This window comes from Armigeres subalbatus, chromosome 3 (assembly GCF_024139115.2).
Source record: "Armigeres subalbatus isolate Guangzhou_Male chromosome 3, GZ_Asu_2, whole genome shotgun sequence".
Lineage (NCBI taxonomy): Eukaryota > Metazoa > Arthropoda > Insecta > Diptera > Culicidae > Armigeres > Armigeres subalbatus.
The window spans coordinates 46192817-46206867 of NC_085141.1; positions in this window are offsets into that span (position 1 = coordinate 46192817).

Sequence of the window (14051 nt, forward strand, 5' to 3'; positions counted from 1 at the left end):
AGAAGTTACGTATTGCTATTCTGACACAACACTTTATAATTGAAGGTAGTGGGTTGCTGCGTTTGATTCTTAGATTTTCCGCATACTGTACTACCGCAACTATAGGAACACCCACGACTATCGCATCATTTGCCCTATGTGATCACTTGAGAGTGTTTCTCATGCTCGATTATTTGAAAATTTTATTTTTATCATCCTTTTCAAATGTTGTTTTAAAAATTATATAGGGGGAAAGACGGCTTTGGCAGGTTTTGTTCTATTATTGGAGAGGGTTTTGTCGACCGAATTTTATGAAATTTGGCCACAATATTCTTTGATTCTAGTCAGTCATAAAAAAAACCCCTGCCAATAATAGAACAAAACCTGCCAAAGCCGTCATTCCCCTTACATCATCAAGCTCACTCAATCTTAGGAGCACAGGATGGACAACGAAAACAGATTCACCAAGGGCTTGAAAAATGCTTGCTTTGATCTCATCGAACGGAAGAGTCGAAAACCTGTACATTACACATAGCTACGTAGTTCAACGTCACCTTTGCGTATAACCCGATTGGGCTGGACCTTGGAGTTTTTTCCCTAATCGATTCGTTTTGGGATCCGCAAGGTTTGTATATGCAAAAGGTTGATGAATTTAATGGGGAAATGTAAAAACTCATTAGAAAACAATTTTGAATTAGCAGTTGAGGAAAACAAAACAAACGCACGGAAATTGATCTAGAGTGCGGTGCTGCAAATAGTTCATTGTGACATTTGCAACACCCGGGCAAAGCTGGGTTACTAACGCTAGTTTTAAATAATTTTCACAAGCCAAGTATGTGTTCCAAAAAAAAAATCAGCGAGCTTCATAGAAAACGAAATCGTTTCCAAGAATATTGCACTAAGTGGCACAACTTTGCTGGCCCAGCTCTCACCGGCTGATTCTCTCACTCTTCGTCTTCGTCCTCCTCACCGTGTTGCTTTTAAGATGAGTATCAGCGTCACTCGTGGTGTGTATAAAATCTCCTCATTGCACGGACAGATAAACAACCCAAACTTTGAGTTCATGCACTATTGAGAATATCGCAGAAAAATTTACCCAAAATTGGGTGTTCCTTTCTTTCCATGATTGCTATCAAACTAGAGCAAGATGCAAACACCTCACGAGGTTGCTCAGCCCAATAACCCAAATTTGAGTAACATATCTATTTCATGGGTTGATTAAGGTCCCTTTTGATAAATTAAACTCAGCTTTGGGTAAATTGTTTTATGGGATTAAACAAACTACCTAGTGCCAGAAAAGTCATTTTACTCAAATTTGGGTTATTGGTCCAAACCACGGTTTTGAGTGCAAACAACCCACTTTTGGGTAGTTTTGGTTTTCAGTGTGTGCACAGTGTGTGAGGAAATGCCAGCTCTGCACCCCGTACCTCATTTCTGGTGACCTTGTACACCTTTTAGCGAAAAAAAAGCAGAGGTAGATGAAACTTCGATAATAACTCATTTTTTCTACACCGTGGCGTATATGATCGTCAACAAAAACTTTTTGAAATCTGAACAAATAAAATTGAAAAAAAAATTTCAAAGTACCCCGTCTAAAGGCGGTCTTGGGATTTAGAGGGTTACTAGTTGACTTCATTAAATAAAACAATAATAACTCTCCACGAATTAGGTAACGCTAATTTGGGCAATGCCGTTAAAATGAATCGTCTTTTAAGTATACAAAAATACAATTGCTATCATTGAAAGATCGTATTATTTTAAGCCAAAAATGATATATTTTGAATGATCATTTTGATGAAAATGATTGAAGAACTAGTTTGAATTACAATTTAGTATATATGGCCTAGCAAACTTTGATGTGAATATTTATTTGACAATATACCTCTGAAGAATTCCATATGTTTTAACAGAATGAAAATTCTAGAATAAAATGTTATCAAGTAAAATACTAATAAATATAAATCTGTGAAACTTAATAGAAAGCCTTATGATTAAATCAGGGGGCAGCAGGGACTATGTCCAAGGGCTTGACGATCCCTCCCCAGGCCATCTGCGAGTTGTGGCGCCTGCCTAGGATGTGGGTGGTTTGACAGTGGGCCCTGTTAAACCTCTTGCTGCATGTATCTGCAAGTAGGCTCCGCCAAAGCGACCGTGCCGCTCAAGGCAAGCCAAGTCCTGGTGTTAGGTGGGACGCTAAACAGCCCTGACACGACGGCCCTCCGACGAGAGGAGGTTCTAGGCCCAATAAGCCGCCTTTAAAAACAACTATTACGAACGACATAGAAGATAATACGACTCGATACAATCGGCAACGACCTAGGCGACGAATAAAGGATCACGATTGGAGCACGGTGGCTCCGGATCAGAGAAACGACTGGTATGAAGGCGAATGTGAGCAGTTAGTTGAGGAGAAGAATGCAGCATGGAGATTGCTGCAACACCGCACGAGCGAACAGGCACGATATAAACGGGTGCGGAACAGACAAACTCGATTTCCCGGTGGAAAAGCGCCAGCAGGAAGATCGAGACCGTGAAGAGACGGAGGAACTGTACCGCGCTATAACACACGAAAGTTCTATGAGAAGTTGAACCGTTCACGGCACAGTGCACAGCCCGATAGTGCAAGGACATAAACGGGAACCCTCTACGAACGAGCGTGAGGTGATCCAAAGGTGACAGCACTCGAAGAGCACCTGAATGGCGATATGGCAGACAACGGTGGCGGTATGGTAATGAACCTAGGAGCACGCGCGCAGGAATGCGACTTCCGGCCCGAATCTCCAGGAAACCAGGAGAGGATCGGCGGCTGAAAACAAAAAGCCCTGGAGTTGACCAACTACCAGGAGAGCTGTTTAAACACGGTGGTGAAGCATCCAAAGCGCTGCACTGGGTGACCAAGGTTTGGGAGGATGAGGTTCTGCCGCAGGAGTGGATGGAAGGTGTTGTGTCCCATCTATAAAAAGGGCGATAAGCTGGATTGTAGAACTACCGCGCAATCACACTTTGAACGCCGCCTACAAGGTACTCTCCCAAATTTTATGCCGCCGACTAACACCAATTGCAAGAGAGTTCGTGGGCATAAAGGGATATGGGTGAACGCTCTACCACAGACCAGGTGTTCGCATACGTCAGGTATTGCAGAAATGCGCGAATACACGTGCCACACATCATCTTTTATCGACTTCAAAGCCGCATATGATACAATCGATCGGGACCAGCTATGGCAGCTAATGCACGAAAACGGATTTCCGGAAAACTGATACGGTTGATCGGCGACGATGGATCGGGTGATGCGTAGTTCGAGTTTCAGGGGCATTTCGAGTCCTTCGAAACCCGTAGAGGGTTACGGCAAGGTGATGGTCTTTCGTGTCTGCTATTCAACATCGCTTTGGAGGAGTAATACGAAGGGCAGGGATTGACACGAGTGGTACGATTTTCACGAAGTCCGTCCAGTTATTTGGTTTCGCCGAAGACGATATGGTGAACAGAAGAGAGACTCAAGAGAGGTCGAGTCGTAGCCAACCACCACGAGTTTCTATCGGTGACGAAATCGAGGTGGTTGAAGATGTGTACTTGGGCTCACTGGTGACCGCCGATAACGATACCAGCAGAGAAATTCGGAGACGCATAGTGGCTGGAAATCGTACGTACTTTGGACTCAAGACGCTCGAACGAATAGAGTTCGCCGTACCAAACTGACTATCTACAAAACGCTTATAAGACCGGTAGTTCTCTACGGACACGAGACCTGGACGATGCTCGTGGAGGACCAACGCGCACTGGGAGTTTTCGAAAGGAAAGTGTTGCGTACCATCTATGGTGGGTTGCAGATGGCGGACGGTACGTGGAGGAGGCGAATGAACCACGAGTTGCATCAGCTGTGGGAGAACCATCCATCGTTCACACCGCGAAAATCGGAAGACTGGTGGTGGCCGGGCACGTAGCCAGAATGTCGGACAGTAATCCGGTGAAAATGGTTCTCGACAACGATCCGACGGGAACAAGAAGGCGAGGTGCACAGCGGGCAAGGTGGATCGATCAGGTGGAGGACGACTTGCGGACCCTCCGCAGACTGCGTGGTTGGCGAAGTGCAGCCATGAACCGAGCTGAATGGAGAAGTCTTTTATGTGCAGCACAGGCCACTCCGGCCTTAGTCTGATGATAAAATAAAATAAAAATGATTAAATCAAGGAAAAATTCAACAATGAAATACTATCAGGTGAAACACTTTTGACCTTCGACCTTTTGACTCAGATTTTTTGTTTCGACCCATTGATCCTTCAACCTTTTGGCCTTCTACCTTTTGACCTTCGACCTTTGACCTTCGACCTTTTGTCCTACAACCGAACAGTCTATGTTTAATATAATGAAACCTCCAATCTCTGTCTATTCGACTTTTTTTTCTGTCTACTTTTTACCTTTTGACCTTGATTCAAACTTGAGCGCCGATTGAAATTTTAGGCGTCGGCGTGATAAATCAATTTCAGCCAGCTGCGCGCGGTGGCTTGGGTCGTGGACTAATTTCAAGCTTCGAAAGTTATCGAAATTTCTTCAGAAGTATCTAGCGATTTCCTTAGGAAGTTTTTTTCCACGAGTTCGATGGAATTTCACCAAGACATTCTTCTGGACATTCCTCCACATATTTCTTCGAGTATCTCCAGAAATTCTTCTGGAAGTTTCCAGGATTTCGTCCGAAGTTCGTCCAGAATTTCATCCGGAAGTTCTTCCAGGAATTTCTCTGAAGTTCCAGGGTTTCGTCCAAAATTATCCAGGATGTCGCCCAGACGTTCGTGCAGGATTTCATCGGTTGATCTTCTAGGAATTCCCAGGAAGTTCCTCCAGGATTTTGTCCGGAAGTTTCTCCAGGATTTCGTTTGAAGTTCTTCCAGGATTTTCCGAATTCTACAAAGCAACCATAAAAACCCAGGAAGCTTCTTCAAGGATTTTCTCGAAAGTTTGCTACAGGAATTCTTTCCTAAGTTCTTCAGGAATTCGACTGGAAGCCCTCAGGATAATTCCTTCCTAGATTCTTGCAGGAAAACTACCGGAAGTTCCTGTAGTAATTCCAAAATCCCATTTTGAAATTTCTCTGATGTTTTATTAGCTTAACAGATATATCCCTATGTCTTCACTGTTAAAACTGTTCGATATTTTTGAAAATATCATTTTCAGGGTTTATAAAATTGGGCACTAAGTCCAAAACTGGTACATTCACCCTACTTATGGAAATTAAATTCATCCGGAATATTCCGAAAATCCTCCAGTTTATCTCAAAACATTTCTCCAAGAAGCCCCTGGAGAATAGTTTTGGAATTGTTCAGAAATTAAGTGAAATTCAAGAAGTTGAAGCATCGAAGGAAGTTTATAAGCAGTTGACCCAGCAGGTTTTGTATGTAGGCGAAAATGCGTGCAGTGGACTGCTCATGCTAAATTTCCATACCAATCTTAATTCTTTAATTTTCACGATTTACTTTGTAATTGCTACGATGGAAGCACATGGACTGTCAGGACAAAACGGCGCCGTGTGAGTGCTGAGTGCTTTAAAGATCTCTTTTAGGGCAGCTCGGTCTTTGGTCTCTAAATCGGCTGATGTATAACTCTACTTCACTAATCAGACTCGGATATGTGGGAGTGATTAACAAAATCTAGTGTTCACACGGTTTTGTTTTATTACCTTAGTCACTCTTCACGGAATACAGTTTCAAGTGTCTGTTGACACCACTCGATACGAGGCACACAACTGTCAATTTTATTGATTTTAGCTTTGCATGCGTGAAAACATAAAATGACGGTTGTGCGTTGCTTCCGGTATATGCCTACACGAGCACTTTGAAATCTGATTCGTGAGAGCACAGATAAAATATGTTGTGATTTCAAATGTATTTTCATGCACATATCGAGTATGCAAATAAACGTAACATTCAATCAATCTCACTATTCTTTTAAATCGAAATAAATTTAAATGCTTGCTTGTAAAATTCAATCAAAATTAATTTATTATCGAATGTTAATTCGTTTGAAGGATAAGCTGCAATTTCACTCTCGTTGAATTTTCAAAATTATTTGCCGTGAGGGACCTAAAATTTATATACGTGTGGATGTGTGCGAGTCGTGCAGTTAACAAACAATACCTGGCCGGGCATACAACGGATACGATGGCTGCTCGATGTACGTTAGCAGAGAGGTTGCAACAGTTGAATGGCGGATCTGGTTGTCTGAGGTGTAACGTACGGATTGAGAGAAAATCCAACTTCGCTAGCCCCCAATTTCGGGTTTCAACTGGATTGAGTATATACAAGCTGGAAACTGTACGCACTATTTATTTTGACTATTCCTGCTATTTATGATAATTCAAAATTTGTTTGATAGAAATTTGGACGGAAAAACTATTCATCAGCAAAATCAACAAACTCGATAAGTTGCGTTCGATCGTCCTTGTGTTTGATGCAAAAAACTAAAACGCTTTGAAGGCTTTCGCAACAGGAAGAGGAAAACGTCAACAACCACTCGTGTGATGATTCCCATATCTATCCATTCACACTATTCATGAGCGCAGGAAGAGTGGCCTCATAGACAAATAAATTTGGAACCACTCAGTGTCTTTTCCACAAATCCCTATCTTTTTCAGCACCCTGATTAACTTTCTCTGTCAATAGTTTCAAACGTTCTTTCTAAATTTTTAAAATATAGTGATTATCACTTTTTGCCTTTGAGAGCGATTTTGCTTTTCAACAACATCAAATCTAATGCTCATTCAATTGTTATATTTATGCGTAATGTCCATTAGCTCTTCCTTAACGATTATCTCTAAAACCTTCTACAATGGTCACATATTTAAAGGCAGTCTATCTTCTATCTTCGTAGGATTGGGAGGAGGCGGTAGACCAAGGACTTTTCCATCCTGAGGAAAATTATCCTCTATTGGAGACATGGTAAAAAAAGGTAGAAAATCATTCATATTTTACAGACTCAAAGAGTCGATCATTCACGATCATTATTATTTCTTTCACTTTTCTTCATCTTCATTATTGTTTTTTTATCGACTCGTATCCACGCTTTTGATAAAGGACCAGTTTTTTCAATGATTTCCATAACTTTTTGATTTACCTTGACATGCCTGCAATTTCTGGCTCTTAGCAGTCAACGCATGGACATAATTATTCCTTTTCCTCTGATACGTTTCTGAAAAATAAAGGTTTAATATCTTTTTCTTCCTCGATAGGATACCGTGAGAGGGTTTCTGATACATAAAATTAATTTCTTTCTCTTCCATCAGCAGGTGGTTACACTATTCTTGCTGAAGCATCAAATTGGCTGCCTCATCTGTATTATTATACTCAAAATATTCTCAATCCCAAATGAGCTAAAAAGACAATCAGAATAGTTTTCCAGTTTATTTTCAGTAACTGCATTCATTCAACGTTTCAGTACACTCATCATAATTCCTATGAGAACCACGGTTTCATTCAACTATCGTGTACATCGATAGAAGTCGCGTTGTAACTGTGTTCTATATAACTTTCCCAACGCTTAAGTAGGAGGTAGACTGTTTTCACACAAGATGCGGACTTGTCCCACCAGTGCGGATTCATTAATAACCAATAATTTACACATGCCGAACGTTTGTGTGTGTAGCTCATTACTGGTATGGTCGCTAAGTGATTATCATTGCCAGCCAAAAATTAAGGTTGCCGAGAAGAAGAAGAAGACAAGAAGAAGACAAATAAATCAACAAATAATACAAATAAACAATTATCAGTAAGAAGTGCAATGAAAATTCGCCACATTTTCCAAACGTGGAAAAACTGCGGATTTGGGTAAATGAGGTGGACGATGCACAACGACTGATCTATCTAAGTTTTCTGTTACGTTCCTGAATGGATGGCATTGAAAGATAAACAGCATCTGTGTGAAAAGTTTTCGACTATTTTTTGCAAATCAGTACAATGTTTTCATTCACTTCAATCGAAAGCAAAGATTGTAATGCATTGCGTGGATGTAACTATACATATTCTTAGCATTCTTATACTGATTTTAAGTGGGGAGCGCGAACGATACACCGCCGTTATACGTATAACTCTCCCATTTAAATATGAATACTAGCTAATATGGGACAAGTATGCGTATCACGGTAGTATAGTGGTTTGGTGCGCCTCTTCAAAAGACTATTCATAGATATCAGCTTACAAACTGATATTCTTCCCTTTCTCCTCACACGGGGTTTTGAGATTTATACCATAACAAATGATGCCCTTCGCTTGCTTTCAAATTGACTTCTATAAAACATTTTTCATGCCTGCCGTATCCTAACGGAACTATCAAATCTATACTTTCGCCTCTAATTCTATCAAACATGTATCCTAAGTTTGTAAGATTATAAGCATTCCCATATCATTGTAAATCGTTTTACTTCACGTAGAAGTAATACATTCATTTATTTAGTTAACGTCTAAACAGATAACACTGAATCAACAATTTGAGCCAATGACGGTGAGGCGCATCTCCATCCTCGGAACGCCCCACGCTCGCCAAGTCGTTCTGCACCTGGTCTGCCCATCTCGCTCGCTGCGCTCCACGCCGTCTCACCTGCCGGATCGGAAGCGAACACCATCTTTGCAGGGTTGCTGTCCGGCATTCTTGCAACATGTCCTGCCCATCGTACCCTTCCGGCTTTAGCTACCTTCTGGATACTGGGTTCGCCGTAGAGTTGGGCGAGCTCCTAAGATGGTCCTAAGCACCCGTCTCTCGAATACTCCGAGTGCTTGCAAGTCCTCCTCGAGCATTGTCCATGTTTCATGTCCGTAGAGGACAACGGTCTTATTAGCGTCTTGTACTGTACAAGCGCCCTGTCACGCTTGTTCCGCCCATAGTATGTACTTTGTCTTGACGCATTACCACCAGCTCAACTTTTGTTGCTTCACGTTTCAGGCGGGTGTACAGTTCTGTCACCTTTGCAAATGTTCGGCGACAATGTCATGTCATCCGCGAAGCAAATAAATTGACTGGATCTTGAAAATCGTACCCGGCTGTTCACCGGCTCTCCGCATGACACCTTCAGCGCAATGTTGAAAACAAGCACGAAAGTCCATCACCTTGTCTTAGTCCCGGCGCGATTCAAACGAACTGGGTGTTCGCCGCAATCTTCACAGCTTTGCACACCATCCACCGTTGCTTTGATCAGTCTGGTAAGCTTCTCAGCTGTTCTCACTATACTTCATAATTTCACGCGGTCTACATGTGCGCTCTGAAATCAACGAACAGATGGTGCGTTGGGACCTGGTCACGGCATTTTTGAAGGATTTGCCGTGTAAAGATCTGGTCCGTTGTCGAGCGGCCGTCAACGAAGCCGCTTGATAACTTCCACGAACTCGTTCACCAATGGTAGCAGACGACTGAAGATGATCTGGGATATCACTTTGTAGGCGGCATTAAGGATGGTGATCGCTCGAAGCTCACACTCCAGTTTGTCGCCTTTCTTGTAGATGGGGTATAACCCTTCCTTCCACTCCTCCGTAGCTGTTCGGTTTCCCAGATTCTGACTATCAGTAGGCAAGGTCAGCTTTTCCAAGTATTTTGATGAGCTCAGCTCGATACCATCCTTACCAGCTGCTTTATTGGTCTTTAGCTGTTGAATTGCATCCTTAACTTCCCTCAAGGTGGGGGTTGCTTCCATCGTCCGAACTGATCAGCATCTCCTCCGCTGCCTTGACTTTCACTGCGTGTACTCTTAGTGCTGCTTTTCACCTGATCACCACGTTCGTCCGTCAAGATGCTCATCCTTATCCCGGCACATTTTCGCTGGCACGAAGCCTTTGGGGATGCGTTGAGCTCTGATAGAACTTGCGTGTATCTTGAGAACGGCACAGTGTTCCATCTCCTCGCACTCCACTTCTTCCAGGCGGCGTTTCTTCTCCTGAAAAGGCCTGTGTCTGCTTCCGTCTATAACGTTCCACGTTCTGCGGTATTGCTGCAGCGCGACCGCCGCGCTGGTCCTTCTCCTCCAGAATCCGTCTGCACTCTTCGTCGAACCAATCGTTCCGTCGACTTCGACCCATATACCGAGCGTTGTTCTCGCTGCGTCGTTAATGGCTGCTTGACTGTATTCCAGCAGTCCTCAAGAGGGCCCCATCGAACTCACCTCTTCCGGCAACGCTGCCTCGAGATGCTGCGCGTGCAGTGGCGACATCAGGTTTTCAGTCGCTCTAGGTCGTACCGCGGCGCGTCGGTACCGAACATTGTTGATGACGGATAGTTTTAAGCGCAGTTTAACCATCACCAGATAGTGGTCAGAGTCGATGTTAGCGCCAAGATATGTCCTGACGTCGATAATGTCGGAGAAGTGCCGTCCATCAATCAGAACGTGGTGGTTTGTGATTCTGTCTGCAGTGGTGATCTCCAGGTGTACCGATACGGAGGCTGGGGTAGGTGCTGAATGGCCATATTATTGAGGCGGCGAAATCAATTAGTCGTAGGCCGTTTTCGTTCGTTAGCCGGTGAGCTGAACTTTCCAATAGTCAGTCTAAACTCCTCTCTGGCCAACCTGAGCGTTCAAATCTCCGATGTTTGAGTCGGGTTGGGCAGCTGTCGTATTCACGTTCGCAGAATGCGTCCTATCATCATCAGTGCTTCCGGAGTGTGGGCTATGGACGTTGATTGCTGAAGTTGAAACCGGCCTTTGATCCTCAACCTGCAATTCTTTCATTGATCGGCCATCACCCGATCACGCGCCTGCATATCGCCCATCACTGAAAGCTGTTCCCAGCTCGTGTGCCGTGCAGCTCTGTAGATGGAATGATTACCTCTAAACGTTCGCACCATTGATCCCTTCATAAACCTCCTGCAGCGCTCGATGCGAATCCACGCCCGACATCGGCGAGTATGCGTGCTCCCGATGAAGGAGATTTGCAGTTCCACAACGAGTTTCCAATCCTAGTCCTTTTCGTCGGTGGTCTTTGCCGATGGTTCCGGTCCGTACTCTCTTGATTGTTCGTTCTTATGGTTTTTGAAGTCTGGCTTGCAGGGCCTGACACCAAACCCCCTAAATTTCGGAGGACCATTCCTCCTTATTTCCGTGGACCATGGTGCACAGTTTTAGAGTCCTGCTGGCACTCGGACGATAATCAGCCGCCCCTAACATGGAGAAGACGCTGTTGAGCCGATCTTGACTTGAGAAACAGACGCTCAATAAGATTTGCACCTCCGGAGGAGCAAACCCTCCCTTCCTGTCAGCATGCACTGTTCCACCGGGTTGGTTACCTGATCTTCCCTAAGGTTGCTCTTATCCCGGCCAGCACGGAGGTAGGGATAGGAGTTGGTAAGAGGCTAGACCGCGAGATGGGGTCTATTTTTTCAGGTACGCGAAGTACCAATGGACGCTTTACCCATCCGTCGAAGTGTAGAAGTAATACACTCATCATTAATAACATTTTCGATCGGCGTCGATTCCGCAAATACATTCTACTGTAAGTATCACGAAAAGCATGTGGCATGTACCATATTTCGAAGTGGAATGTCTGGTTACGCGTGGTCTTTAAGACCTTTCAAAAGATTTCCATTTTAATGACCAAGATTTTAAGGAAAAGGTCTCAAACGACCCTCCACCCCGGGGCAAAAATTTTGGCTATTCCTCATATTAACCGTATTTTCCGTAATAAAACTAGACCTAAAATTATGTAGGTTAGCGAAAAAGGTGTCAAAATAAAAAAGGAAGGTTGGAAAACCGAAATCTTCCACATTTTGAGAAACATTTCACATTTCGGCGTGGTAAAACACCCTAGGAGGACTAACTACATTTACGGGTCTCCACACTGTCCATACCAGATTGCTGATTCGCCGACGCGTGGTGCGTTGTTCCCTAATGCTCAGCTAGAAGGCGTTTGCCCTAGAGTTTTCCGGCAACGAAATATCACCACATTTTTGAAATGTGAATATTATTAATATGATTGATATTTTCTACAATTTGTAAATAGCATCAGCTAGCTATATTGTTTAATTTTTGCATAAGGTAAAAATACCCATGAAAATCAAGCAATATGGCCCATTGTTGATATTATGTTTGGTTTCATATTTTTAGATTCGATATGTCAAGGAACACGTATCAAAAGGCAGATCGGCGATCGTGGACAATCGATAAGCTGTCACAGGCCATGAATGCGGTGAATTATGGCGTGTCACAGAACCAGGCAGCAAAAGAATACGGTATTCCAAAACGAACTTCCGACGATACTAAATAAAGGCATCAGAAGAAGAATCCTCTGAGCTTGTGGAATTGCCGCCTCTTGGAAGTTTTACAACAGTTTTAACTTCACAGCAGGAGGAGCAGCTAGTGGCGTATGCTATTCAGATGGGAGAGTGTTTTTGTGAATGGAGTTCCAAGGAAGTGCATTCCAGTTGGCAGAGAGGAATAATATTTCGCATCCATTTGATCAGCAACTTAAGCTTGCTGGTCCTGACTGGCTGAAAAGTTTTTTTCGACGTCACCAGACACTTTCGCTACGAGCACCAAAAAGCACATCTCTTGCACGGGCAAGAGGTTTCACCAGGAAAAGTATTATGCAGTTTTTGACCTCTTGGAGCATATTTACGATGGGCATGCGTACCCTCCCAGCCGAATATGAAATGTAGACGAGACTGGTGTTAGCAAAGTATGTATAATTTATACCTATTCTAACAATTCCATAACTAACTAGAAAAGATGATGCTGAAGATGGTCCTGCCACATACCCCTACAAAGGTTTGAGCTAGACGATTTGTCTTTAAGATAATTAATTGAATTTGATATAATAACAATTAAATAAGATATGCAAAAAAAAATCCACTTTAATTGTACAGAAATATTCGTATGCAGTAACATCTTCCAATATTTCAACTGCTCTCAAAACCTCTAAAGTGAATCTGAAAAGTTCCTGTTTGACGTTAGCACATTTCTCTTCATTGACAAGAACGGGGTGGTTGGTCACATCATTGGTGGCTCAGGAAAATTAGCAGGATGTCCTTGAAAACATCGTGCAAACAGATCGTGAGATTCCATGCTTGATTCCGAAAAAGATTAACCAGCCTACTGATCAATCGTCGAATACAGTATCAAGTCCTGAGAAGATTACTTTGCTCCAAAAATTCTTTGCAATGTATCACAAATCATGCCAATAATGGGCAATCGGAAGTCAAGAGAAAAAATCGACCGAAAACCCGCAACACTCAAAATCAGGAAAGCGTGCTATCAACGAGTTCCAAGCGACGTCGATGGAATAAAGGCTTCCAGAAATTACCGAACACATCTGCTACTTTTGACATTGCTACGCAAATGGTTGATATCAATCAAAAGATATTTTAGTTACTAGATAAAGATTGTCGCTGTCGTCGCTGTCCGAAATATCTTTTGCTGGCGAGGATAGAGGAGCTAAATGTCAAAGAAGGAAAATCCATACGATTTGACAGTTAGGTACCACACATGTTCCGGACAGCAGAACAAAGGGAACCGAAGCGACAATCTTTATCTAGTTACTAAAATATCTTTTTCTAAATCTTTAGTCCAGCGGTTCTCAACCTTTTCCTTGATAGGTACCCCTTCGATATTTTACATGAATTGAGGTACCCCCTATTGTTTTTTTTTTGTTGTAAATGAAAATAACCTCATAAGATATATGGAAAACGGACCTGAAAATTAACTCAATATATGGCTCTTCAAAATGTTGTATGAAATCTTCGTTATTCTGTAAAACTTTGCTATTCAAATTAAATTTACACATCAAGCTTTCTATAAAGACTTTGATGAACATTGTAGGCTTCCGAGCTTCTTCAAAGTAAGCTTGAAAAGAGGCTTCCAAGCATCTTGAAAGGAGGCTTCAATACCACTTGACAGGAGGTTTCCAAGCTTTCTGAAAGAAGGTTTCCGAGCCTCTTGAAAGGAGGTTTCCAAACCTCTTGAAAGGAGATTTCCAAACCTCATAAAACGAGGTTTCCAAACCTCTTAAAATGAGGTTTCCAAACCTCTACAAAGGAGGCTTCCGAGCCTCTTCAAAAGAGGCTTCCGAGCCTATTGAAAGGAGGCTTCCGAGCCTCAAGAAAAGAGG